General features: G+C 39.3%; 1 long non-coding RNA gene across 8 annotated transcripts in view; it reads right to left on the reverse strand.

The window, feature by feature from the left end:
• Positions 1 to 26,608, reverse strand: part of LOC309660079 — a 72,462-nt gene that overhangs the window by 15,768 nt on the left and 30,086 nt on the right. For 4 of the 8 annotated variants that reach the window (XR_014263113.1, XR_014263114.1, XR_014263115.1 and 1 more), the window contains one exon: positions 25,777 to 26,019. The exons of 1 other annotated variant lie outside the window; for it this stretch is intronic. This is a non-coding gene — a long non-coding RNA (uncharacterized lncRNA). Of the gene's footprint in view, positions 1 to 25,776; positions 26,020 to 26,608 lie in introns of those variants that run through there. 3 more of the 8 variants (XR_014263109.1, XR_014263111.1, XR_014263112.1) reach the window with 1 other exon arrangement.

Here is a 26,608-nt window from a genome sequence, read left to right on the forward strand (position 1 = left end):
TAAGTATGACTTTATAATAATGTTATATTCGTAGAATTAATTTTGAGTCACCAGGACCATATTTTGTACCCAAGAGATCTTTATTGAAAGTTTTCCACATGTACAAGAAGTTGGAAACTTTTGATTTATAAGTATTTCAAATAAAGAGGTAGTTGGACTTACTTGGTGCTCCAGTGGTTAAGACTCCGTGCTTCCAATGCAGGGAACACGGGATCGATCCCTGGTCAGGGAAGTTTGCATGCCGCGCAGTGCGGCCAAAATTTTAAAAAAAGAGGTAGTTCTAAACAAGTTCTTAATTACCAAACAAGACTAAAGAAATACAATGGCTCCATATATGTTATCTATGATGATGATCATCATCATAAGTAACACATAAAGCTTAGTATGTGCTGAGCACTGTTCCAAGCACTTTAGGTAGATGAACTAACATGAATAGAAAAATAATTGGATCCTCACAAAAACCTATGGAATTACATGCTGTTGTTCCCATACACAAACTGTAACAGGTGCTGATTAATTTGCCGAAGTTTTATTAGCTAGAAAGCATCATCTAAGTTTTGAACCCAGTAGTCTAGCACCATGGTTGTGCTCTTACCCTTCTACTTGTAAAGAATTAAAAAGTATAAAAGATTCCTGCCCAATTCAGAAAAAAATATTTGCAATATATTTGCAATATATCAAATAAGGTCATATTTGCAATATATCAAATAAGGTCAAATAAGGTCATAGTCTTACTGCACAGAGACCTTTCACAAATCACTGAGAGGTGAACTCTCACCAGAAAAAAAAGATGTTAAACATTTAGAATACAAATTAAACCTAGAGCTTTTTAAACCTATTATGTTGGTAATGGTCAGTGCCTTTGTTTTTTTTTTTGAGGTATAACTGACAATATGGGTCAGTGGTTCTGAAGGTACATGTATAGGAAAAACAGGTTACAGAATAATTTGTATAATGTAACCTCATTTACGGATTTTTAAAAATCATCTTAAAATTTTTGTGTATTGCACTCATACCTTCTCTATACAGTAAGTATGGAGTTTCATATGTGAGCTATCAAATATTTCATATTATTATAAGGTAGAGCTCATACCATCCAGCAGTTCAGTTTTACTCATCTTTTGTATAGCAGTATTTATATAATTTATTGAATATTTTCATATGTTGCTCTTTTTAAAATAAAAATGACTGGGAAATGGATATATGAGATATGCTGGAACTGGCGAATCTTTAGCCTCAGTAGGAAGCTCATTGGTCTTGAGCTGTTGACTGCTTAATTACGGAGGACAATAAATTAGAGAAACGTATGAAGTACTTATGAAACGTCAAAAAAGGTATAGTGATGAAGTTTAAAAATCTTTAAAGATTTAGAATCAGTATCCAAAACGCATCACAGCGAGGGGCTCCGCACTTCCACTGCAGGGGGCCCAGGTTCGACCCCTGGTCGGGGAACTAAGATCCCGTAAGCTGTGCAGCACGCAGCACGCGGCACGGCCAAACAAAACAAAGTGCATCACAATGGTCTAAACCTAAACCCTGGGGAAAGTTTGGTAGCATGTTAAAACTGTTGAGGATAATGCTTGCTACATATTTCTTTATGACGAGATGGGGGGAAAAGGAATTACATTTTAATTTCCTCTTAACAGATTTTTTTAAATTTTAAGATGAGGTGATAATACACTTTGCAAAGTTAGTCACACTCAAGGGGAAAAATACTAGTGTGATTTAGGATTTTTCTATGTTCTAGCTTTCTGGAAACAACAACCTTCTCCCACCCTCCCCATTTTTCTAACTTTTCTAAATTTATTTAGGAATTTATATACAAAAGGAAGTGACTTTCTCTCATATGGGCAAATACCTGAAAGGTTATATACTAAGTATTTTTAACTGGCTAAAGATCTATGAATGGCTTCAAGGGTTCTGTGAACTGCTTCACATCCTGTGTAACGCTTTATATGTGTGTATGCAATTTTAATAGAGTGTAATTTACATCAGGTTGAACCTGATGTATGCAAGAAAGATCCCTCCCCGGGTAGACATGACTGTTCTGTGAAATCAAGTTCCAATCCTCCTCTGTCCCTTCTCTCCCTTCTCCCCAGATTCAACCTCAGCTGAACTGCATCCTTTTTGAATAAGAAGCCCATCGTTTCCAGTTTTCATCTGCACTGCCAAGACTGAATGGTTAGATGGAAAACATGTGGTCTTTGGCGAGGTGAAAAGAGGATATGAATGTTGTGGAAGCCATGGAGTGTTTGGGGTCCATGAATAATAAATAACAATACTGGCAGGAAGCTCACTGTTGCTGACTGTGGACAACTAAAAAGTTTGAGGGAATTCCCTGGTAGTCCAGTGGTTAGGACTCCATGCTTTCACTGCAAGGGCACAGGTTCAGTCCCTGGTCGGGGAACTAAGATCCTGCAAGCTGCAGGGTGTGGCCAAAAAAAAAAAAAAAAATTTTGACTCATGTTTGATCTTAACTACCAGCCGATTTCTTCCGCAGCTCAGGAGAGCACGCCTCCACCCCCATCTACTCACAACCTCCTATAACCTGTGTGTTCTTACTGCAGTTCTCGGGGTTCCATGTTTTCCTTATCACAGGTCCAGCTGGATTGCAGAGTTAAGTTTATGATTAATGATATAACAGCAGCAAAGCCCATTCTGCAAGATCTGGGGAAAGGAGACCGGCTACATAGAAAAAATCAATCAAGATATCTTCAGACTCCTCAACATCAACTCTGGAAGCTAGAAAGAAGACAACGGAGGGACTTCCCTGGTGGCGCAGTGGTTAAGAATCCGCCTGTCAATGCAGGGGACACAGGTTCGAGCCCTGGTCCGAGAAGATCCCACATGCCGTGGAGCAACTAAGCCCATGCGCCACAACTACTGAGCCCATGCACCCTAGAGCCCATGCTCCGCAACAAGAGAAGCCACCGCAATGAGAAGCCTGTGCATAGCAACAAAGAGTAGCCCCTGCTCACCGCAACTAGAGAAAGCCTGCATGCAGCAACGAAGACCCAACACAGCCCAAAATAAATTTAGAAAAAAAAAGCCGATGGAGCAGTGCCTTCAGAATTATGAAAAATTTCCAACCTGGGACACTATGTATAGTCAAGGTAACAGTTAAGTGTGGGGATAGAATAAAGACATTTTCAGTCAAGTGAGATCTTGAAAACATTTACTTCCTGAGCATCTTAAGGAGCTACTGGAGGATATGCTCTTCTGACCCAACACGGGGAAAAGGTAAAGGGACTCTTCCAAAGAGATTGGTGAAAGAGGATCCCAGGATTATATCTGTACACTCAATAGAGGGCAGCTAGTTCAGGTTGGAATATATGACTCAAGAGACTAACATTTTGAGAGCTCTCATCACAAGGGTGCCCATTACAGTGGCGCCATCCTTATACCCTGAGGAGCAGGATGCCCAGGTGAGCTGGCCCACATTTCTGACCTACACTTGGCTTGCTCTCTGTCCTGATGAAGTTCCTGTTCTCCCCTCCTTGACCTGCTGGAAGTGTTCTGCTATATCCTACTTCTGGAGAGCTTAGAAGTAGAAAATTCATAGGAGTTCATCTCCTGAACATATTCCTACCAAAGGTGCAGCCCCTAGCCTATATTCCAGCTTTGCCAGAAAGCCCAACAATGCTGATGAGTCTTTCGTCTCCCAGGATTCACTTATAGCCTTGTTGCCTAACTTCCCCAGAAGAGGCTCTTGTAGCTGTTAGGGAAGCTAAAGCCAGGCCGTGACCCAGAGATTGTTCAGCTTATTTTCTCCCAGGGGTCTTCATCCAACCCATGGAAATATTGCCTTCTGCTCTAGACTGAATATTTGTGCCTTCCGCCAAATTCATATGTTGAAACCTAATCTCCAGTGTGGTGGTATGTGAGGATGGGGCCTTTGGGGGGTGATTAGGTCAGGAGGATGGAGCCCTCATGAATGGGATTAGTAACCTTATAAAAGCGACCCCAAAGAGCTCCCTCCCACCTTCTGCTGTATGAGGACACAGTGAGAAGACTGCTGTCTATGAACCAGGAAGTAGGCTGTCACCAGACACCAAATCTGCTAATACCTTAATCTTGGATTTCCTGCCTTCAGAAATGTGAGAAATCAATGTTTGTTGTTTAATCCACACAGTCTATGGTATTTCTGTTATAGCAGCCCAAATGGACTAAGATACCTTCTCTTTACATAGCTAGGTTATGCTTCTCAGTTTTTATGTTAATTACCTTTCACGTTTATTTACATGTAGCTAATTGTGGTAGGCTGAATAATGGCCCCCAGAGATGTCCTAATCCCTGGCACCTATAAGTGTGTTACTTTCCTTGGCAAAAGGAATTTTGCAGATGTGATTAAGTTAAGGTTCTTGAAATGGGGAGATTATCCTGGATTATCTGGATGGCCCAGTGTAATCACAAGCATCCTTATAGTAGGGAAGTAGGAGATCAGAGAGGAGAGAGGATGCTAAACTGCTGGATTTGAAGATGAAGGAAAGGGACTATGAGCTAAGGAATGTACATAGCTTCTTGAAACTGGAAAAGAAAAGGAAACAAACTGTCCCTAGAATGTTCTTCTCCCAGAGAAACTCAGCCTTATAGATCAGTTTTAGACGTCTAACCTCCAGAACGATAAAATAATAAATTTGTTTTGCTTTAAGCTACTGTTTGCAGTAATTTGCTACAGCAGCAATAGGAAACTAATACAGTAGTAAATAATAAAAATAACTGTTCGATTAAAATGGTAAAAAAAAATGGTTATCATAGGCAATTCAGAAAATGCATGCAAAAAAGAAGAAAATGAAAATTATTCATAAACCCACCACTCAAAGATAGCCACTCTATGTATTAGAAGGTACTATTTTAATTTAATGCCAGAAGAGCACATGGTCACAGATAGAAACCCCAAATTTCATTTAATTTCAATACATAGAATCGAAAATGAATAAGATAAACTAATGGGACACCTTGTAAACATTTATGAATGGATGTATATATTTTACCCTATTTTCTACCCTAAGGACTAACATTTATTACATTTTATCCTCTTTGCTTCCTCCATCCTTAGAATGTATTTCTGCATATTGGAACTCTATCTGCAAGTGACAGAAAGCTAACAAACTATCTTAAGCAGTAAAAGGGTCTTTATTGGCTCATTTAACTGGTGAGGACAGAGGTGGAGCTGACTGCAGGGTCAGCTAAATGCAGGGATTCTATGTCATCCTAATTGTTTTTCATCTCTTTTTTTCTCTATCCTTTTCTGGCCTTATTCTCTCCTCCTACAGATAGGCTTCCTCTGTACAAGGCAGCTACAGACTTACACCATCCCACTTCAGCAATCTCAGAGGAAAGCAAGTGTATCAGTATATATAATTCCAGAGAAGAGTTCTGATTGACCACGTCTGGATTCCATGTTCAATCCTTGGACTCAGAGGTATGGCCAGGGATTTGGGGTAGTATGATTGGCCAGGCTGTGGTCACATACGTGTGGTCTTGTGGTAGGGTACTATAGTTGGCAGTTGATTGGATTGGAGTGATAATTCCTCAAAGTAAGATGGGGATGGTGCTTCCACCATCAGGAGAGAAAGAAGTTGGGTAAACAAAAATAACCTGTTACACTTTGAATCTTCCCTAGGTTAAAAGATAACCCCTTTGACTTAGCTGCCCACTATGATAAAGTTTTCGCCCACCTACTCCCCATGATGTTTTTCTTTTCTTTTTTTTTTTTTTTTTTTGGCTGTGTTGGGTCTTAGTTGCGGCACGCGGGATCTTCATTGAGGCATGCAGGATCTTTCGTTGTGGTGCGCGGGCTTCTCTCTGGTTGTGGTGTGCGGGTTTTCTCTCATTGTGGCGTGCGGGCTCTGTAGTTTGTGGGCTGTCTTGTTGAGGTGTGCGAGCTCAGTAGTTGCGGCGCAGGGGCTTAGTTGACCCACCAGCTTAGTTGACCCACCGCATGTGGGATCTTAGTTCCCCAATCAGGGATCGAACCTGTGTCCCCTGCATTGGAAGGTGGATTCTTTACCACTGGACCACTAGGGAAGTACCGATGTTTTTCTTTATCAAGAAAAATGTAATAGACATATTTATTATATAATTTTAGTAGTGGAGAAATTTTTTTTTTTTTTTGGCTGCACCAAGCGGCATGCTGGATGGTTCCCCCACCAGGGCTTGGACCCGGGCCTCTGCAGTGAAAGTGCTGAATCCTAACCACTAAGCCACCAGGGAACTCCCAGCAGTGGAAAATTTGAGATGTTTTTACTGGTCTATTATATAGTTTGGGCTGGAAAATAGCCATAAAAGTCAACAGCTCATAACCTTGCTGTAGTGATTTGTTGAGAGGTGACAGATAAGAAATTTGTTATTAACAGTAGGTCAGTATCTGAAGTTTTAAATAACTGTCTTTTAAGTATATTATACAAATTCAAGATTACCCCTATAATGTCTATCTGACTTGATTGGATTCTTATGTCTTTTGAGAGGGAAAGGGGTAAACTCAGCTTACTCTCTCAGTGACTTACTGTAGCCGAGACTACAACTTGTCCTTCTGGTATATGTTATCCCCTCCTATAATAGAAGTTTTAGCTGGGCACATGGCTGCTCAACTAAAAACTAATTTCCCAATTTCCCATCCAATCATGTGCATATGCCACGTGACTAGGTTGTGTTCAGTGAGATAGGAACTGAAGTGACGTCTGCAACTTGCAAGTCATGCCCTTTTTTTTTTTTCTTCAATCCGTGGGGTTTTTTTTAAGTGTAGTTGACTTGCAATCTCATGTTAGTTTCAGGTGTACAGCACAGTGATATATATATTCTTTTTCAGATTCTTTTCCCATATAAGTTATTACAAAATGTTGAATATAGTTCCCTGTGCTATACAGTAGGTCCTTGTTGGTGCAAGTCATGCTCTTAATTTCCACATTTTACCAACCAAGAATCTTACACCTGGACAGTGATGACTTATCTAACTTCATAGCATAAATTACTGTCAAGCTACATTAGAAGAAAGGGTGGTATACAAATGAGGAAAAAGGAGAATTCTGTGCTGATATGATGTGAACAATATGCTTAGTACTTATTTTACTTAAATGGTTAAATAGTCTGTGCACAGTAGCAGGAAATTTCCATTTTAATGAGATTTGGATACAACATGGCAATGCATATTCATTAAAATGGGATTTTACTGTATAATACAAACCATTATCATCAACTGCAATGTTTTGAGTTACCTTCAGTTATACTTTGGTTTTCCCAAAGCTGATTTTGCACCATCATTTAAAAAATTAATTTCAAGAGAATGTCAAACCAATTGAAGAGAAAAGAAAGAAGTATGCTAGTAATATTAATTTATATACAGTTTGCTACAGATAAAAATGCCTTTAAAATGGGCATCAGCATTTTGTTACAACCAAATTTTGTTCATGTGAATATATAATCTCACTCTGCAGAACCTAGAAGTAAAATGGATGGTACTCCAAATGTCCCATATATCTCAGTAAGTGAAAAGAAATACAGTAGGAGAAGGAGGGATGTTAATACCCTCATATAAAATTTTCTCTCTCTAGATCTTAAAAATTTTTGGTCAAGTAATTTGGGTATGGAGTTTAAGGTTACATAATTCAGGACAGTAAAAAGCTCAGCTTCACAGAGTTAATGTGATCCCTATCAAACTACCCATGACATTTTTCACAGAACTAGAACAAATAATCCAAAAATTTACATGGAACCATAAAAGACCCAGAATTGCCAGAGCAATCCTGAGGGGGGAAAAAAACCCCCCAAAAGCAGGAGGCATAACTCTCCCAGACTTCAGACAATACTACAAAGCTACAGTAATCAAAACAGTGTGGTATTGGTACAAAAACAGGCATATGGATCAATGGAACAGAATGGAGAGCCCAGAAATAAACCCACACACCTACAGTCAATTAATCTTAGACAACGGAGGCAAGAATATAAAATGGAGAAAAGACAGTCTCTTCAGCAAGTGGTGCTGGGAAAGTTGGACAGCTGCATGTAAATCAATGAAGTTAGAACACACCCTCACACCATGCACAAAAATAAACTCAAAATGGCTTAAAGAGTTAAACATAGGACATGACACCATAAAACTCCTAGAAGAGGGCATAGGCAAAACATTCTCTGACATAAATCATACCAATGTTTTCTTTTTTTTAATGTATGTAGTATGTTGTAACATGACCTTATTTTTTTTTAATATTTATTTATTTATTTGGCTGTGCTGGGTCTTAATTGAAGCACGTGGGATCTTCGTTGCCATGTGTGGGATCTTAATTGTGGTGTGTGGGATCTTCAGTTGTGGCGTGTGGGATCTTTAGTTGCAGCATGAGAACTCTTGGTTGCGGCATGCAAACTCTTAGTTGTGGCATGTGGGATCTAGTTCCCTGACCAGGGATCGAACCCAGGCCCCCTGCATTGGGAGTCTTAGCCACTGGACCACCAGGGAAGTCCCCCAGTGTTTTCTTAGGTCAGTCTCCCAAGGAAATAGGAAAAGAAAAAAAAAAAACAAATGGGACCTAATCAAACTTATAGGCTTTTGCACAGCAAAGGAAACCATAAAAAAAAAAAAAAAACACGAAAAGACAACCTACAGAATGGGAGAAAACATTTGCAAATGATGCTATAGACAAGGGCTTAATCTCCAGAATATACAAACAGCTCATACAACTCAACAACAAAAAAACAAACAATCCAATCGAAAAATGGGCAGAAGACCTTAATAGACACTTCTCCAAAGAAGACATACAGATGGCCAGTAGGCACATGAAAAGATGTTCAACATCACTAATTATTAGAGAAATGCAAATCAAAACTACAATGAAGTACCACCTCACACCAGTCAGAATGGCCATCATTAAAAAGTCTACAAATAACAAATGCTGGAGAGGGTGTGAAGAAAAGGGAACCCTCCTACACTGTTGATGGGAATGTAAGTTGGTACAGTCACTATGGAAAACAGTATGGCAGTTCCTCAGAAAACTAAAAATAGGATTACCATATGATCCAGCAATCCCACTCCTGGGATATACCTGGACAAAACTATAATTCAAAAAGATGCATGCTCCCCTATGTTAATAGCAGCACTATTCACAATAGCCAAAACATGGAAACAACTTGAATGTCCATCAACAGATGAGTGGATAAAGAAGATGTGGTACCTATATACAATGGAATACTACTCAGCCATAAAAAAGAATGAAATAATGCCATTTGCAGCAACATGGATACAACTAGAGATTACCATACTTAGTGAAGTAAGTCAGAAAGAGAAAGACAAATAGCATATGATATCCCTTATATGTGTAATCAGAAATATGGCACAAATGAACCTATCTACAAAACAGAAACACTCTCATAGACATAGAGAACAGACTTGTGGTTGCCAAGGGGGAGGGGGGAGGGAGAGGGATGGACTGGGAGTTTGGGTTGGTACATTTAGAATGGATAAACAACAAGGTCCTAAAGTATAGCACAGGGAACTATATTCAATATCCTGTGATAAACCATAATGGAAAAGAATATGAAGAAAGAATGTCTATATGTGTATAACTGAGTCACTGTACAGCAGAGATTAGCACAACATTGTGAATCAACTATACTTCAATTAAAAAGAGAAAAAAAAACCCTCAGCTTCATTTTCCCTCAGTCTTCCTTTTATCCTCCATACTATGCAATCAAATTCTTTCAAAGGAAAGAAGTGTGTACAGCTTAGGAAATAACTTTCTTAAATTGAATTCTGTTAATAACCATATATGTTAAGCTTTTGCTTATAGCTGTAATTAAATCTTTATTTATTTATTTATTTATTTGGTTGCGCTGGGTCTTAGCTGCAGCAGGCAGGCTTCTTAGTAGCGGCATGTGGGCTCCTTAGTTGTGGCATGCGAACTCTTAGTTGCGGCATGCACGTGGGATCTAGTTCCCCGACCAGGGATCGAACCCTGGCCTCCTGCATTGGGAGCGCGGAGTCTTAACCACTGAGCCACCAGGGAAGTCCCACTATAATTAAATCTTAACCACTCACTAAAATTGGTCCTAAGAACATCTATCTAGCCACACGTAAATATTCCTTGCCTTATTTTGTCTTGTACTTTTCACTAAGTTTGAAGGTCTTTCCTTCAATTCACATTCTGTTATACTCTCTTACTTTAAGAGAGGAACTGCTTATTTCTTGTAGTATTCTTGTCTGACCATAGAGGGCACAAGGTCATAAAAAGTTAAGTAAATTACCTATGCAGCAATTCGTAATACCTGTCTGCTCTCCATTTCATGACTTGAGAAAACGGAGATAATTAATTTACTCTGATGTTTCACATATTGAAGGATCCTTCTGTTTTCTTCAGAGGTTAAATTTAATTTCAAGTAGACTTCACTTTCAGTGTTAAAACTATGAAGGGCGCCCAACTCACTGGATTATCATCTTGTCCTGCTAAACAAATTCATACTTTGTAGATCTGCAGAGAAACAGAGTTCTACTTTATATAGAATGGCAATCACTTTGCCACATTTAATCTCAATTCTAATAAAAAGTAAACAACAGTGGATATTGAGGTACTCCACTTATTACAGTTCTTTTGCATTATTTTGTTCTATATAAAAATACAATGATTAAAAAAATTCAATGATAGTATTCCAATAGCACAAGAGAAACAGATTAGAAAATTAGAAAACAGAGTAACATAAAACAATGAAAATTGTAGCATAACTAAATAAAATTTCATCATGGGTAATAATACAAATTCCTAGTATTCTTCTGAGTTCACTGAATTTAATCAATTATAAAAAGGGATTTTAAAGAGGAATGAGATATCTTCATGTATCAGAGCCTTCATGTGGCATAAGAGAGTATAATAAAATGAGCACATTTTTAAATGTTAATACCAACTAATCAATTGTAATTGGCATAATTACTACTTTGCTATTTTCTCCTAGTATTCATTATTTCTGAATACATAATTACAGCACAGGATATAATTTATTCTTTGGCAATATGTCAATTGCAGGCCCAGCATTTTCAATGGATGTTTCCCTTTACTGAATTTGTATGTATTATAAAGAGTGCAGTGTAAGCCTATTTACTTCAGGGTTAAAAACTTGATAATTTCAGTGAGCACTGAGTGTTACTTATTTCTAAACTACATCTATTAATCTTGTTGAGAAAAGGACATTTTGAAAAACAAGGCATCATAAGGACAAAAAAGTGGCCGTAGCCCATCAGCAATATAGATGGCCAATCTCTCCATCCCTTTTCCATACCACTTCCTTCCCTCAAAAGCTGCCAGACCTGGAATTCCCTGGTGGTCCAGTGGTTAGGAATCTGTTCTTTCACTGCTGTGGGCCCAGGGTTCAATCCCTGGTCGGGGAACTAAGATCCCACAAGCTGTGCGGGGTGGCCAAAAAAAAAAAAAAGCTGCCAGACCAGTCATTGTCTTAGCAAGATAGTTTTCACAGGCACTTTGATGCTGTGGACTCTTTGAGGCAACCATTGTTAACAGTGGTAACCACTTTACCACCAATTTTAGGATGGTAATATTTTGTTACCCATTTTTATTCCAAGTTTTAAATTTCTGAACTTTGTTCAAGGTGTTTTCAAGACAGTAATGTGCTTAGCTGAGAGCCATCTGGTAGTATAATTGTTGGTGATTTCTTTTTTAAGTACTGCTAAGTGCAAAATATATAAAAGTAAGATATTTTGGACAACTGCAAAAAAAAAAAAAAAAAATCAGACAGTGTCATGATTCTTCGTGACCTGAAACAGCACTCTGTAAAATCTTCAGCTATGGACCACCTCTGCGGAACACCTGTGACTTGCAAGTATATTACTATACAAGACACCCAGCAATGTGCTCCATCAGCCTGCCAAGCCACGGTTACCACCAACTCAGTATTTCCTTTTGATCGGTATTCATTATTTATGCTTAGCTGTTTGTAGCTGTACTCTCTTCGTAAACTGAAGTGATGTATATTGCCAAAAAAGTTATGTGATCTTAGATATTACAGGTTTTATAAAAGGTAGATCTTGGTGTTCTAAACTACAAATGTCAACATTATTGAGGAAAACTGCTCAAACCAAAATCTGGGTTCACAAATTTTCTTCAGTTAAATTGTCAAGTAGAATAGATGAAGAGTTGAGTGAAAATATTATTGTCTTGGGTGTTGCAATTTGGTTCACCAGGAAAAAAAATCCGAGGCGGAAATTAGCATGCAAAACGTTTCTTAGGGAAGTGTTCTTGGGATCAACACCTGTGGAGGAGGGAAAGAAGAAGGAGTGGGCTGGAGGGGAAGCTGAACTGTGATACAGTTGCAGGAAAGGCCTGGATCAATCCCTACTGGGAACTCTGGAACTGGGATGACACTTTTCAGCTTTTCTGAACTGGGATGGCTTGGCTGGGCCTTTGTAAGTACTGTTGAAAGTAGGCTGCTCCTGGTGAGGTAGCATGACATTGGACAAGGTGGCTGTCTTCAGCCCAAGGCAAGTTCCAGACAAGGACTTAGCTGAGAGTTGCCAGCTGTCTACTCTCCCAGAAGCTAGAGTGCTTCAGACCTGAGGAGGGTGATTTAGGCAGCACACCGCAGCATCCACAACACTGAAATTGGCAGTGGGATAAAGTATAATATAGCAGTAAACATTTTGTGGGGTAAAATTATCTGAGATCGATCAAATTACCTATGTCCTGTACTTTAAATATATCCCAACCCTGCCCAAGGATCTATAATAACTCTCTGCTCACTCCAGGTCAGTTCTAAACCCCATTCTCTGGTTTGTAAGAACCACCATAATCTGACCTTGTACTACCTAGTAAAACCCTACTTCCCATGAACTCCCAACTGAGATCTTCAAGTTCAGTCAAGCAAGTGGACTCACATCTTTATTTCTCTCCATCCTTCTCCTCTTCTCTATCTAAATCCAGCCCAATTCCACTCTCTTTTTCCATTAAACTTTTATGTACATATTATCTTACTCTCATCTCTGAATTTGCATCCCACAGGCTATGCCACAAAATTCACCCCTTAATTATAAATAAATGATCTTCATCTCCAGTGTTTATTTAGTGTGTGGTGGGGAGGGGGAGGAGGCCAGGGTCTCCAGTAGATTGAAAGCTCCTCCAGAGCAGGGTTTGTGCCTTGCATCTTCTCATACCATCTCCTGTGTTAGTGGGCATATGATAGACACTGAATAGATTCAGAGGTTTAGAGACAAAAGAGACTTCAGGGACCACTTAGTCCAACTTAATTTTACAGATGACTTAACAGAGGCTCAGAAAGATTAAGTTGTAATCCTCCTCTGAACTCCCACACTAATTTGCTTGTACCTCTTTTACGGTATTTGTTGCTTTCTATTTTTTGTTAATTATCCTCCTACCTATTTTACAGGTCTTTATCTGTTATTTTTAGAGGCTACTTCTCTTCTTCTGCTCATTGCTTACATGCTGGTATTCCCTAAAGCTCTGTTCGGTTGTTTTACCTGGGGTTTCTAGTCCCATAGGCTTCAATTACCACCAATAATCTGGATGACTCAATAATCTGTATCTTTAGCCTGACTCTCTCCCCAGCAGGTTTTTTTTCTTTGGCCATGCCGTGCAGCTTGTGGGATCTTAGTTCCCCAACCAAGGATTGAACCCAGGCCCCAGTAGTGAAAGCACTGAGTCCTAACCACTGGACCACCAGGGAATTCCCTCTCCCCAGCAGTCTTTAGACAACTCCACCTAGATATTTTGCAAGGGAGGTGTTGATACCTCTCTAATCCTTATATCCAATTGACCACCCAATCCTATTCATTTATTTTGGACATGTCATACTAATCCTGATCTCTTCTGTATTCACTGCCACTTGTCATGAATTCAGGTCCTCCTTATCTCTGAATGATAGGAATAGCTTCTTCCCTGTTCTCCTTGTAACCATCTTTTCCTACTACTCACCCTCAAAGCTGCTACCAAAGTAATCTTCCTCCCAAAATTAACCTAATAAGTCATTACTTTCTTTAAAATTCTTTGTTGGCTCTTTGTTACCTATAATTAAAAGCTAAACTTTTTACCATGGCATACAAAGCTTTTCAGAGAGAGGCAGATAGTGAGCCTAGTGGTTCAGTCAGACTTCCAGGAGTAAATTCTGATTGTCACCTATAGCTATGTGACCTCAGGCAAGTTTATTTATTCCTTGTGTCTGTTTCCCATGTGAAAAATATGCACAACAATTGAACCTGTCTGAGAGAGTTGTTGTAAGGAATACGTGAATTAACACACGTAAAGTGTATAGAATGCATAGAACACTATATGGCACATATTAAGTTCTGCTACAGTTTCTAAATTTAAGACAAGTTATATTTTATGGCTCATCTGCCAATTCATTATCTGAATGCAATTCTTAAGCCGTAGTGAAATTTTCATAATTCTCCAAACCTATCATGACATACCCTTTCATTATTTTGTCCCTTTTCATATGCTTTGTTCTCTCCTTAGAATACCTTCCCCAATTTGCTGCTGATGAATTTATGTTCATCCTTCAAGGAGCAGGTAAGGGTCATAGCCTCCTGGCAGCCTTCCCTGATACCCTTCTCCAAGTGACAGTTATGTTCTTCTGTATCTGTTCTCTAAGTTGTAGACACACTTTTATATTTACTTATCACACATTATGTTAGAACTACTTGTTTACTTGTCAGTCCTCCCAGCCAGGATATGAGCTCCTAGAGGCCATGTCTTTTTTTTTTTTTTTTTTTTTGGCCACGCCGCGAGGCTTGCAGCATCTCAGTTCCCCGACCAGGGATTGAACCCAGCCACAGCTGTGAAAACCTGGAATCCTAATCACTAGGTCACCAGGGAACTCCCGACCATGTCTTAATTTTTGTTTCCCTGATGCCTAGTAGAGCATCTAATGCATATTGGGCATTCAAGAGTTATTTATTAAAATGAAAAATATTTTTAATGGAATAAAATTTTTAAATGTTTTTGGCTAGGAAGACTAAAATAGATTATAAGTATACCAGTTCTTCACAAAATCAATCTGTAATTTCAATGTAGCTCCAAACCCAGATACTAATTGGTTTGTGTTTATTTGCTTACTTGGTTAGAATTTCATGAAATGATAAGTTTATCTAGAAGAATAAATGTTTGAGAAGAGCCAGGTATCATCTGACAAAGATGAATAACAGGTGGCTAGCCATACCAAATAACCAGATAATAAATCCTATTATAAAGCTATAGTAATTTAAGCATATTGGTACTGATGCAGAAAGGGACCTAAATTGGATCAAAGGAAAATACTGAAAGTAGAAAAAATAGACTGAAATACATGTAAAATTTAGTATGCATTAACTTATTTTTTTCAAATCAGTGGGGAAAGATAGATTACTCAAAATTTTAAGGCCATTTTGAAAAAAAATTATATGCATACCAAATTTTTTCTTTATTCTTTGTATAACCATAAATTCTAGATAAATTAAAAATTATAATGTAAAGAATAAAAGCACTAGAAGAAAGTATAGGTGATTTTTAAGAAATTATTGAAGTGTAATTGACCTACAACACTATGTTAGTTCCAGCTGCACAACATAGTGTTTTGATATTTCTATACTTTACAAAATGATCACCACTGTGGGTGAATTATTTTAACTTCTTGGAGTGATGAATGCTTTGTTAAAAGGCACATCTAAAAACCCACAAGCCATAAAGGTAAATAGTAATAAATCAAACTACTTAAAAACTTGGGGTGTTACAAACCAAAGTTACACTTATACTAGCTTTTAGGCAAATAATTGTTTTTTCTTTAAAATGTCTCTTAAGGGACTTCGCTGGTGGCACAGTGGTTTAGAATCCACCTACCAGTGCAGGGAACACAGGTTCAAGCCCTGGTCCAGGAAGATCCCATATGCCATGGAGCAACTAAGCCTGTGCGCCACAACTACTGAGCCTGCGCTCTAGAGCCCACAAGCCACAACTACTGAGCCACGTGCCACAACTACTGAAGCCCATGCACCTAGAGCCATGCTCCGCAAAAAGAGAAGCCACCACAATGAGAAGCCTGCATGCTGCAATGAAGAGTAGCCCCCACTCGCTGCAACTAGAGAAAGCACGCGCACAGCAACAAAGACCCAATGCAGCCAAAAATAAATAAATAAATAAATTTATTTTTTTAAAAAGTCTCTTAAATCATGTAGAAAACAAAAAGTGAAGTTACAAATCAAAGTTACAATGATAACTAGCTTTTATAATTGCTCATGTACTTACTTTTACTGAGAACTTTCTTTCTCATACAGCTTCAAGTTACTGTCTACTGTCCATTCATTTCAACCTGTGGGACCCCCTCTGGCATTTCTTGTAGTAGGTCTAGTGATAACAAACTCCCTCAGTATTTTTTGTTTGTTTGTTTGTTTGTTTGTTAAATCTGGAAGTGTTTTAACTTCTCCCTCACATTTGAAGGACAGTTTTGCGAGGTATGGGACTCTTGGTTTACGGTTTTTTCCTTTTGGCACTTTGAATATATTGGCCCATTGCCTTCTGATCTCCAAAGTTTCTGATGAGAAATATGCTAATAATCTTATTGAGGACCCTTTGGGACAAGTCACTTCTTTTTGCTGCTGTCAACATTCGTTCTTTGTCTTTATCTTTTGACGGTTTGATTATAATTGTACTTTGGTGTGGGTCTCTTTGAGTTCATTGTACTTGGATTCATTGAGCTTTTTGGATGTTTATATTTATGTCTTTCAAATTTGAGAAGTTTGGGGCCATTATTTCTTCAAATAATATCTCTGCCTTCTTCTCTCTCTTCTTGGATTCCCACGATGTTTATATTGGTCCATTTGATGTTGTCACCTAGGTCCCTTAGATTCTGTTCAGTTTTCTTTTTCTTTCTATTCCTCAGACATCATAATTTCCATTATCCTATCTTTAAATTCATTGATTCTTTCCTCTGCCTGGTCAAATCTGCTATTGAATTCCTCTAGTGAATGTTTCATTTAATTTATTGTAACTTTTGGCTTCAGAATTTCTTTTTGGTTTCATTTTATACTTTGTATCTCCTTGGACATCTTTCAGACAGTTATTTTAAAGTCTTTGTCTAATAGGTCTGCCATTTTGTCCTTCTCAGGGACACTTTCTGTTGATTTATTTCTTTCCTTTCAGTGGGCCATACTTTACTGTTTCTTTATATGTTTTGTGAGTTTTTGTTGAAAACTGAACTTTTGAAACTAGTAATATGGGAACTCTAGAAATCAGATTCTCCTTCTTCCCCAGGGTTTGCTGTTTTTTGCTTTTGTTTTTATTTTTATTTTTGATTATTTTAGATATCTCTGTGCTAGGAATAAACCTGAAGTGTAAATTTAGGGTCTTCTCAAGTCTTTTCTGAGCCTGCACCTTCCCCTCGGCATGCACAATGACTTTGTATATGTAGTTGTTTTGGAATATCCTAGTCCTTAAATGTCCTAGTCTGGCTCCCAAAAGTGAAACAAGAGAAAAATAAAGAGTAAGGAAAAAAGGCATCAGTCCTTTAAATACCTTGGAAGTCATTTCAGGCAGAGCTGGAGAGGCTTGTAACAATGTGGGGCAGGGCGTAACAATTGCTGCCCATATCTGTGTCTGATCTTCCATGATCAGAAGCAGCAATCATCAGTCAGAACACAGATCCCCAGTATTTAGAGGACAAGATCCTTATTGCCCGCCTTGGCTCCCACAAGCTCCACACATTGCTCCTGAAACACCTGCACAGCTGCCTACTATGGGACTGGGATACAGGGGATAACTAGCTGCTACTGAGCTAAGAGCTTAAATTGACCAAAATTAACCACAATTTACTGTCCAAGCCTTCCCCTGGAAGTTGTGAGACTTCCTATAGATGCCAGAGTTCCAAAATAGCTACGCCAGACAGATTTTGCCAGTGCAATTGTTGTGTACGTAGGGAGACAGATTTCTGGTGCTTTGTATTTCACTATCTTCCCATAATCCTCCTTCCAATACATCACTTTTTATTCTATTAAATTGGTCAATATAGGGAATTCCCTGGCAGTCCATTGGTTAGGACTCTGCGCTTTCACTGCTGAGTGCCCAGGTTCATCCCTGGTTGGGGAACTAAGATCCCACAAGCCGTGTGGTGTAGTCAAAAAAAAAAAAAAAATTTGTCAATATAAAAATAATTGGGGCTTCCCTGGTGGCACAGTGATTGAGAGTCTGCCTGCCAGGGCAGGGGACGCGGGTTTGCGCCCTGGTCTGGGAGGATCCCATATGCCGCGGAGCAACTGGGCCCGTGAGCCACAACTACTGAGCCTGTGCATCTGGAGCCAGTGCCCCGCAACGAGAGAGGCCATGACGGTGAGAGGCCTGCATACTGTGATGAAGAGTGGCCCCCGCTTGCCGCAGCTAGAGAAAGCCCTCGCACAGAAGTGAGGACCCAGCACAGCCAAAAATAAATAAATAAATAAAATGCTGGTTTAAAAAAATAATAATAATAATAATTGATAATAGAGTTGCAGATGATTTGGGGGAAAAGGAACTTTCTTAATGTTGAGGGTAAGGTTGGAACAAAACGTATTATAAATTGTTATAGCCTATTTTTTTTTTTTTGTCTGCATTGGGTCTTCCTTGCTGCTTGTGGGCTTTATCTAGTTGCGGCAAGCAGGGGCTACTCTTCAGTGTGCTGCACGGGCTTCTCATTGTGGTGGCTTCTCTTGTTGCAGAGCACAGGCTCTAGGCACTTGGGCTTCAGTAGTTGTGGCACGTGGGCTCAGTAGTTGTGGCTTGAGGGCTCTAGAGCACAGGCTCAGTAGTGGTGGCACATGGGCTTAGTTGCTCTGAGGCATGTGGGGTCTTCCTGGACCAGGGCTTGAACCCGTGTCCCCTGCACTGGCAGGTGGATTCTTAACCACTGCACCCCCAGCGAAGTCCCATTATAGCTGTTTAAGAAGGAAATTTGATAATACCTATAATTTTTTTCTGAATGCATATACTCTTTGATCCAAGAATGAACTCTACAGTTTTATTTGCAAAAGGACCCAAAAATACATGTAGAATAGTATTCACAGAAGTATTGTTTGTAGTAGTGAAAAACTATCCTAAGTGTGTGTTAATGGAGAACTGATTAAGTAATTTATGGAACATTCATACTATTAAATATATTACAACTCTTAAAAATAATGAACATGCAAAACTGGACATCCTTTTTTTTCGGCCATGCCGCATGGCTTGCAGGATCTTATTTCCCTGACTAGGGATTGAACCCAGGCCCTTGGCAGTGAAAGCACAGAGTCCTAACCACTGGACCACCAGGGAATTCCCAAAACTTGACTCTTTTGAAGAATACTGGACAGTTATTTTATAGGCTATCCCACAATTGGGACAGTTATCCCACAATTATCTGATGTTTTCCTGTAATTATTGAGGTTCTACCTTATTGGGAAGGCTACTACAAGGTGATGTACCCTTCTTAGTGCATCATATCAGGGGTACAACATGATGTTTCTATATTACTGGTGATGTTAACCTTGGTCACTTGGTATCTGCCGGGATTCTCCACTATAAAGTATTTGTTTTATAAGAGTATAAAAACCTTAGTGATGAACCAAAAATGTCTGGGAATCACTTATGAATATATTGGGGAATATCTATATGTAATGTGAACATAAAATTATAACTTAGATGTAGTATAATTTATATGCTGTGGCTTTTATGAGCTGGTTCTTTCAGAAACTAGACACTAACATTATAAAAACATGGGTCTAGGGCTTCCCTGGTGGCGCAGTGGTTGAGAGTCTGCCTGCCAATGCCTTGGACGTGGGTTCGAGCCCTGGTCTGGGAGGATCCCACATACCACGGAGCAGCTGGGCACGTGTGCCACAGCTGCTGGGCCTGCGCTCTGGAGCCCGCGATCTGCAACTACTGAGCCCATGTGCTACAATTACTGAAGCCCACACGCCTAGAGCCCATGCTCCGCAATGGGAGAGGCCACTGCAATGAGAAGCCTGCGCATCGCAGCAAAGAGTGACCCCCGCTTGCCACAACTAGAGAAAGCCCGCGCAGCAGTGAAGACCCAATGCGGCCAAAAATAAATAAATAAAATAAATAAGTTTATTTAAAAAAAAAGGTTGTGCCCTGCCCCCTTCCCTCCTGTCTCAAAACCACACCGCATATGGGACTCGAACCCACAATCTTCCCACTGAAACTGCACGGTTAAGTCTCAGGACTTACTGAAGTTCAGGTCCTTTATAAAAAAAATATATATGCACAGTTTTGTTTTGTTTTGTTTTTTAATTAATTAATTAATTAATTTTTGGCTGTGTTGGGTCTTCGTTTCTGTACGAGGGCTTTCTCTAGTTGCGGCGAGCGTGGGCCACTCTTCATTGCGGTGCGCGGGCCTCTCACTATCACGGCCTCTCTTGTTGCAGAGCACAGGCTCCAGACATGCAGGCTCAGTAGTTGTGGCGCACGGGCTTAGTTGCTCTGCGGCATGTGGGATCTTCCCAGACCAGGGCTCGAACCTGTGTCCCCTGCATTGGCAGGCAGATTCTCAACCACTGCGCCACCAGGGAAGCCCTATGCACAGTTTTAAAGGATGGTAATGATTCTTTTGTCATTGTGGTGGGTTGTATTTTCTGAATTCTTTTTTAAAAAGTTTTATTTATTTATTTATTTATTTTTGGCTGTGTTGGGTCTTCGTTTCTGTGTGAGGGCTTTCTCCAGTTCCGGCGAGCGGGGGCCACTCTTCATAGCGGTGCGCGGGCCTCTCACTGTCACGGCCTCTCCCATTGCGGAGCACAGGCTCCAGACACGCAGGCTCAGTAGTTGTGGCTCACGGGCCTAGCCGCTCTGCGACATGTGGGATCTTCCCAGACTAGGGCTCGAACCCATGTCTCCTGCATCGGCAGGCAGATTCTTAATCACTGCGCCACCAGGGAAGCCCTATTTTCTGAATTCTTAAAGAGCCTTTCAAAATTTGGACTATCTGGTAATCACACAATAAATGATTAACATGTTAATAATAATTATATATTATTTATCCAAACACTTTAAACAAATTATATTTCAAAAGAAAGGTGTTTGGGATGAAATACAAATAAAGACACTAGTGTCCCCCCAAAAAAGACTTTAAAGAGGGACTTCCTTGGTGGTTCAGTGGCTAAGAATCCGCTTGCCAATGCAGGGGACACAGGTTTGAGCCCTGGTCCGGGAAGATCCCACATGCCGTGGAGCAACTAAGCCTGTGCGCCTCAACTACTGAGCCTACGTTCTAGAGCCTACGAGCCACAACTACTGAGCCCATGTGCCACAACTACTGAAGCCCACATGCCTAGAGCCTGTGCTCCGCAACAAGAGAAGCCACTGCAGCAAAAAAAGTCCGTGTGCCGCAACGAAGAGTAGCCCCCACTTGCCGCAACTAGAGAAAGCTCGCACGCAGCAATGAAGACCCAATGCAGCCAAAAATAAATAAATAAAATAAATAAATTTATTTTTAAAAAATGAAAAAAAAAAGACTTTAAAGAAAATTTAGGCAAAACCTCAGGCTGGTGTTTGGGGGATTTTAGCATCCTTTTGTGTGTATTGTTTAGTTTTCCTTTGGAGGAAGGTTGAAATTTCTTTTTCTTCTCAGAGAGTTAGTGGTCAAATCAGGCTGTCAAGGAGGATCATGTGTATTCACACACTTTGGGCGCCAAACCTAGGGTGCCTATGTATTCCAAAACTGTCTATGTTAAAACTCATCAAATAGTCCACTTTAAATATGTGCATTTATTGCATGTGAATTATACCTCTTTTTTTTTTTTTTCTTGTTGCTACCTATCAAAGGTCTAGAAAAATAGAGTTAACAGGGGCAGGATTACTTTTGACCAGGGTGATAATACTGCTTAAAGAAAGCCCTTGGCCTCTGTCTTTGTTCTTGGCATAACCTTTGTCCAGTCATTTCAGTGGCTATCAGAAGAACTACTAGAACCAACGATCAGTAAGCAAATTCAAGTAAAAAGTGAATTTATCCAAATTTCAAGGAAGAATTATTTGGTGAGCCAGGTAGAATGATAAAGTCATTTAAAAGGAAAGAAAAACAAATTGGCGTAGACTTCCCAAAACAGCAAAATTTAATGCCAGAAAACACAAAAGCGATACGTACAATATACTCAAGTAAAGAAAGCCAGAGATTATTTTTTATTCAGCCAAACTGTTCTTCACACATAAAGGTTACAGATGAACAGTTTTAAGTCAGCAAGAACCCAAAAGACATTGATTATACAAATCTTTCTTGAGGAAACTGCTCAAGAACTAACAGCAGCCAGCAGAGAACGTGGGCAAACTTTAGCTAAAGGGCTGGCAGTGAGAGTCAATTAAGATATAAAACAAATAAGCAAAAATAAGGGTACAGATAAGAAAAATAAACGTGTGATTGAGGGTGACACGATGTTACAGGCTCTGACAGTGTAAGAAAACTAGAACCATCAGAAAATGGGAGGAGAGAAACAATTTGGAAGTAGAATAAGTTTTGAAAAACTTCATCTGTAAGAGCTCAGAATCAAAAGGTATCATTTAAGGGTGACAAATCAAGTAGGAATAGGATAAGCATGTTTAATGGCACACAAGTATGCCCTGAGTCATGTAATGTTACTGATTGAAATTGGATGAAGAGAAGGAGGTGAGAGAGGAGGAAGAAGATACAGGCTCACGTTGTGCATGGCAGGAAAGTAATAAATATTGCTTAAACAAAAAGGGGGAAAAGATAGTATATAAAGGTGTAATTATAAAGGTAACCTTGAGAAAAATAAAACAGAGCATTTTAAATAGCAGAACTACAGTAACAAAAAGTGTAGAGAAGACAAAAAAAAAGAATTAAACTTTTGGTTACTGAGTATAACAGACCTACAGAAAAATATATAAAATATACAGAATAACCAATCACTATAAAGCACACGCTCCTTAAACACTCCCCATGTCGGGAAATGCAACATTACTAGCATTCCTTCCTGATCATAATCTCTTTCCCACGCAGATAACCACTATCCTGACTTTTATGGTAATTACATGCCTTTTTCCACAGGAATACCTCATTTTATTGCATTTCACTTTATTGTGGTTCATCGATATTGCGTTTTTTACAAAGTGAAGGTTTGTGGCAACGCTGTGTTGAGCAAGTTCATCAGCCCCATTTTTTTCCTCCTCATTTTATTTATTTATTTATTTTAAAATTTTTCTTCCAGCTTTATCGAGATATAATTGATATACAGCACTGTATAAATTTAAGGCATGCAGCACAATGATTTGACTTACCTACATCATGAAGTGATGACCACCGTGAGTTTAGTGAACATCCATCATCTCATATAGATACAGAATTGAAGAAATAGATAAAATGTTTTTTCCTTGTGGTGAAAACTCAAGATTTATTCTCTTAACAACTTTTATATATAACATACAGCAGTGTTAATTTATCATGTCATAAAATGCATCCCTAGTACTTGTTTATCTTCTAACTGGAAGTTTGTACCTTTTGACTGCCTTCATCCACTTCCCCTTCCCCCAACCTCTGGTAACCACAAATCTGATCTCTTTTTCTGAGTTTGCTTGTTTCTGAAGTATAATTGACCTACAACACTATGTTAGTTCCTGTAACACAACATAGTGATTCGACATTTCTATATGTTTCAAAATGATCACCTGCTACAATATGTCACCATGCAAAGATATTACATAATTATTGACTATATTCCCCCCATTGTACATTTTATACCCATGACTCATTTTTTTTTTAAAGATTGATTGATTGATTGCTATGTTGGGTCTTCGTTTCTGTGCTAGGGCTTTCTCTAGTTGCGGCAAGCGGGGGCCACTCTTCATCGCGGTGCACGGGCCTCTCACTATCGCGGCCTCTCTTGTTGCGGAGCACAGGCTCCAGACGCGCAGGCTCAGTAATTGTGGCTCACGGGCCTCGTTGCTCCGCAGCATGTGGGATCTTCCCAGACCAGGGCTCGAACCCGTGTCCCCTGCATTAGCAGGCTGACTCTCAACCACTGCGCCACCAGGGAAGCCCACTGGAAGTTTGTATCTCTTAATCTCCCTCACTTATTTCTCTCTTCTCCTCATCCCCTTCCCCTATGGCAACCACTTGTTTGTTTTCTGTATCTGACTATGTTTCTGTTTTGTTACGTTTGTTCATTTGTTTTGTTTTTTTAGATTCCACATATAAGTGGAGTCATATGGTATTTGTCTTTGTCTGACTTATTTCAGTTAGCATAATACCCTCTATGTCTATGTTGTTGCAAATGTCTCAGCCCCATTTTTCCAAAAGCATTTGCCCACTTTGTGTCTCTGTATCACATTTTGGCAATTCTCACAATATATTTGTCATGGTGATCTGTGATCAGTGATCTTTCATGTTGCAACTATGACTCACAGAAGGCACAGATGATAGCATTTTTTAGCAATAAAGTATTTTTTAATTAAGGTATGTACATTTTTTTAGACATAATGCTATTGCACACTTAATAGACTACAGTATAGTGTAAACATAACTTTTATATAACTGGGAGACCAAAAAAATTCATGTGACTCGCTTTATTGTGATATTTAATTTATTGTGGTGGTCTGGAACTAAACCTGCAATATCTCTGAGGTATGCCTGTATATATATTTTATATATACATAAAATATATATGTAGTTTTACAATCTATGTAGACATTCCTAGTTTTGCCTGATTTGGGACTTTATATAAATAAAATCTTACTATATTTATCCTTTCATATCTTGCTTCTTTTATTTAAAAATGTGTTTCAAGATTCATTCATTATGTTACATGTATCTTTAGTTTGTGCATCTTCTTGGAAGGATAGTATTCTATTGTCTGAACATAACAACAATTTACTAATCACGCTTCTGCTCATAGATATTTGCATTGTGTACAATGGATGTGTCGTGGTACCTCACTTAGGTTTTTATTTGCATTTCATCAATTACTAACCACATTAAGCACTTATTCATATGTTTGTTAATGTCCTTATTTGCGAATTGCCTGTTCAGGGCTTTTTGCCCATATTTTTGCAGTGGGTTGCCTTTGTTTTCTTACTGTTTTTTAAGATACCTTTATATAGTTAGGTTATAAGCCTCTTGTGGATCATATGTGTTGTAACTATATATGTCTTGTCTTTCTACTCTTTTTATGGTGTTTCTGGATGAACAAAATTCTATATTTCATGTAGACCAATTTATAATATTTTTCCTATATAATTTATATTTTTTTAAACTATATTAAGGTATCTTTCTCTTTCCTGAGGTCATAAAGATATTATATTCCTCTATATTATCTCCTAAAAGTTTTATAGTTTTGTTTTTCATGGTAGATCCGTAACTCTTGTGGGGTTGATTTTTGTGAATGACACTAGTTACTTTAAAAGGTGAGAATAAGGATCTGGGCTGAAAACAAGGAAAAATTTTGAAAGTCTACATACAGAGCCATTAGCCCCACCAGGCCCCTTCTCCACCTGGGTGTAGCTACAACAACTTCTCCAGACAGATGACAAGGGAAAGTCTTCAGAATTAGGCACACCAAACACACTAGAGGGCAGGGGTTTGCCTTGGGGCTAAAAATGGAGGGAATAAGTGAAAGTTTGGTCCCTTTTCCAGCTCTGGCCCCTGAACTCAGGCAGCCAGGCATATATTCTCTGGGAGATTGGAGAGTTCTTCTTCAAAGAAATTGAATGGCCTCAGGAAAAATACCTACAGATAAAAACAATTCTGGATACTCAATACATAGGATCCTCCTAATCACCTTACATTGTAGCCCACTGTGTAACAAATTGCTCCAAAACTTAGTGGCTTAAAACAGCAAACATTTATTATCTCACAGTTTCTAAGTTAAGAATCATGGCTTAGCTGAGTACCTCTGGCTCAAGGTCTCTTGTGGGATTGCAGGCAAGCTGTCAGCCAGGGCTGCAGTTTTATCTGAAGATTCAACTGAAGTGAGATCCACTTCCAAGCACATTTATGTGGTTGCTGGACTCTTGCCAAGTGGGCCTCTCCATGGAGCTGGCTCAGGACATGACAGCTGTCTTCTCCCTGGGCAAGGAATACAAGAAAGAGGCTATTGTCTACAGTACCCAAGGTGGAAGCCTCAGCCTATTTATAAACTAATCTCAGAAGCGACATCCCATCACTTCAGTCATATTTTGTTGGCTTGAAGTGAGTCAGTAAGTCCAGCCCACATTCAAAGGGAAAGGATTACACAAAGGCATTGCAAATGTAGGGGTCCTGAAGACCACCCTCAGGTTTGATAATTTCCTGGGAATCACAGTACTCACTAAAAGTGGTCATATTCATGGTTACGGTTTATTATAGTGAAAAAATACAGATCAAAATCACCCAAGGGAAGAGGAACATAAGGCAGCGTCCAGGAGAGTTTAAGTGCGGAACAGCCAGTCTTCCTCTCCCCAAGGAGTTGTGCAAGAAGTGCTTACTTCTTATAGCAACGATGTGTGACAATACACATGTAACATTGCCAACTGGGGAAGCTTTCCCCAGCCTTGGTGTCCAGAATTTGTACTGGGGCTTAGGCATGTAGACATGGTTGACTGCCTGCCTGGCTAACCTTAGTCTGTAGCCCCTCTGGAGGATGAGCTGTTCCTGCGTGGTCCAGAGCCACCACCAT

Source organism: Balaenoptera physalus (genome assembly GCF_965194825.1).
Source record: "Balaenoptera physalus genome assembly, chromosome: 1".
NCBI classification, from domain to species: Eukaryota; Metazoa; Chordata; class Mammalia; order Artiodactyla; family Balaenopteridae; genus Balaenoptera; species Balaenoptera physalus.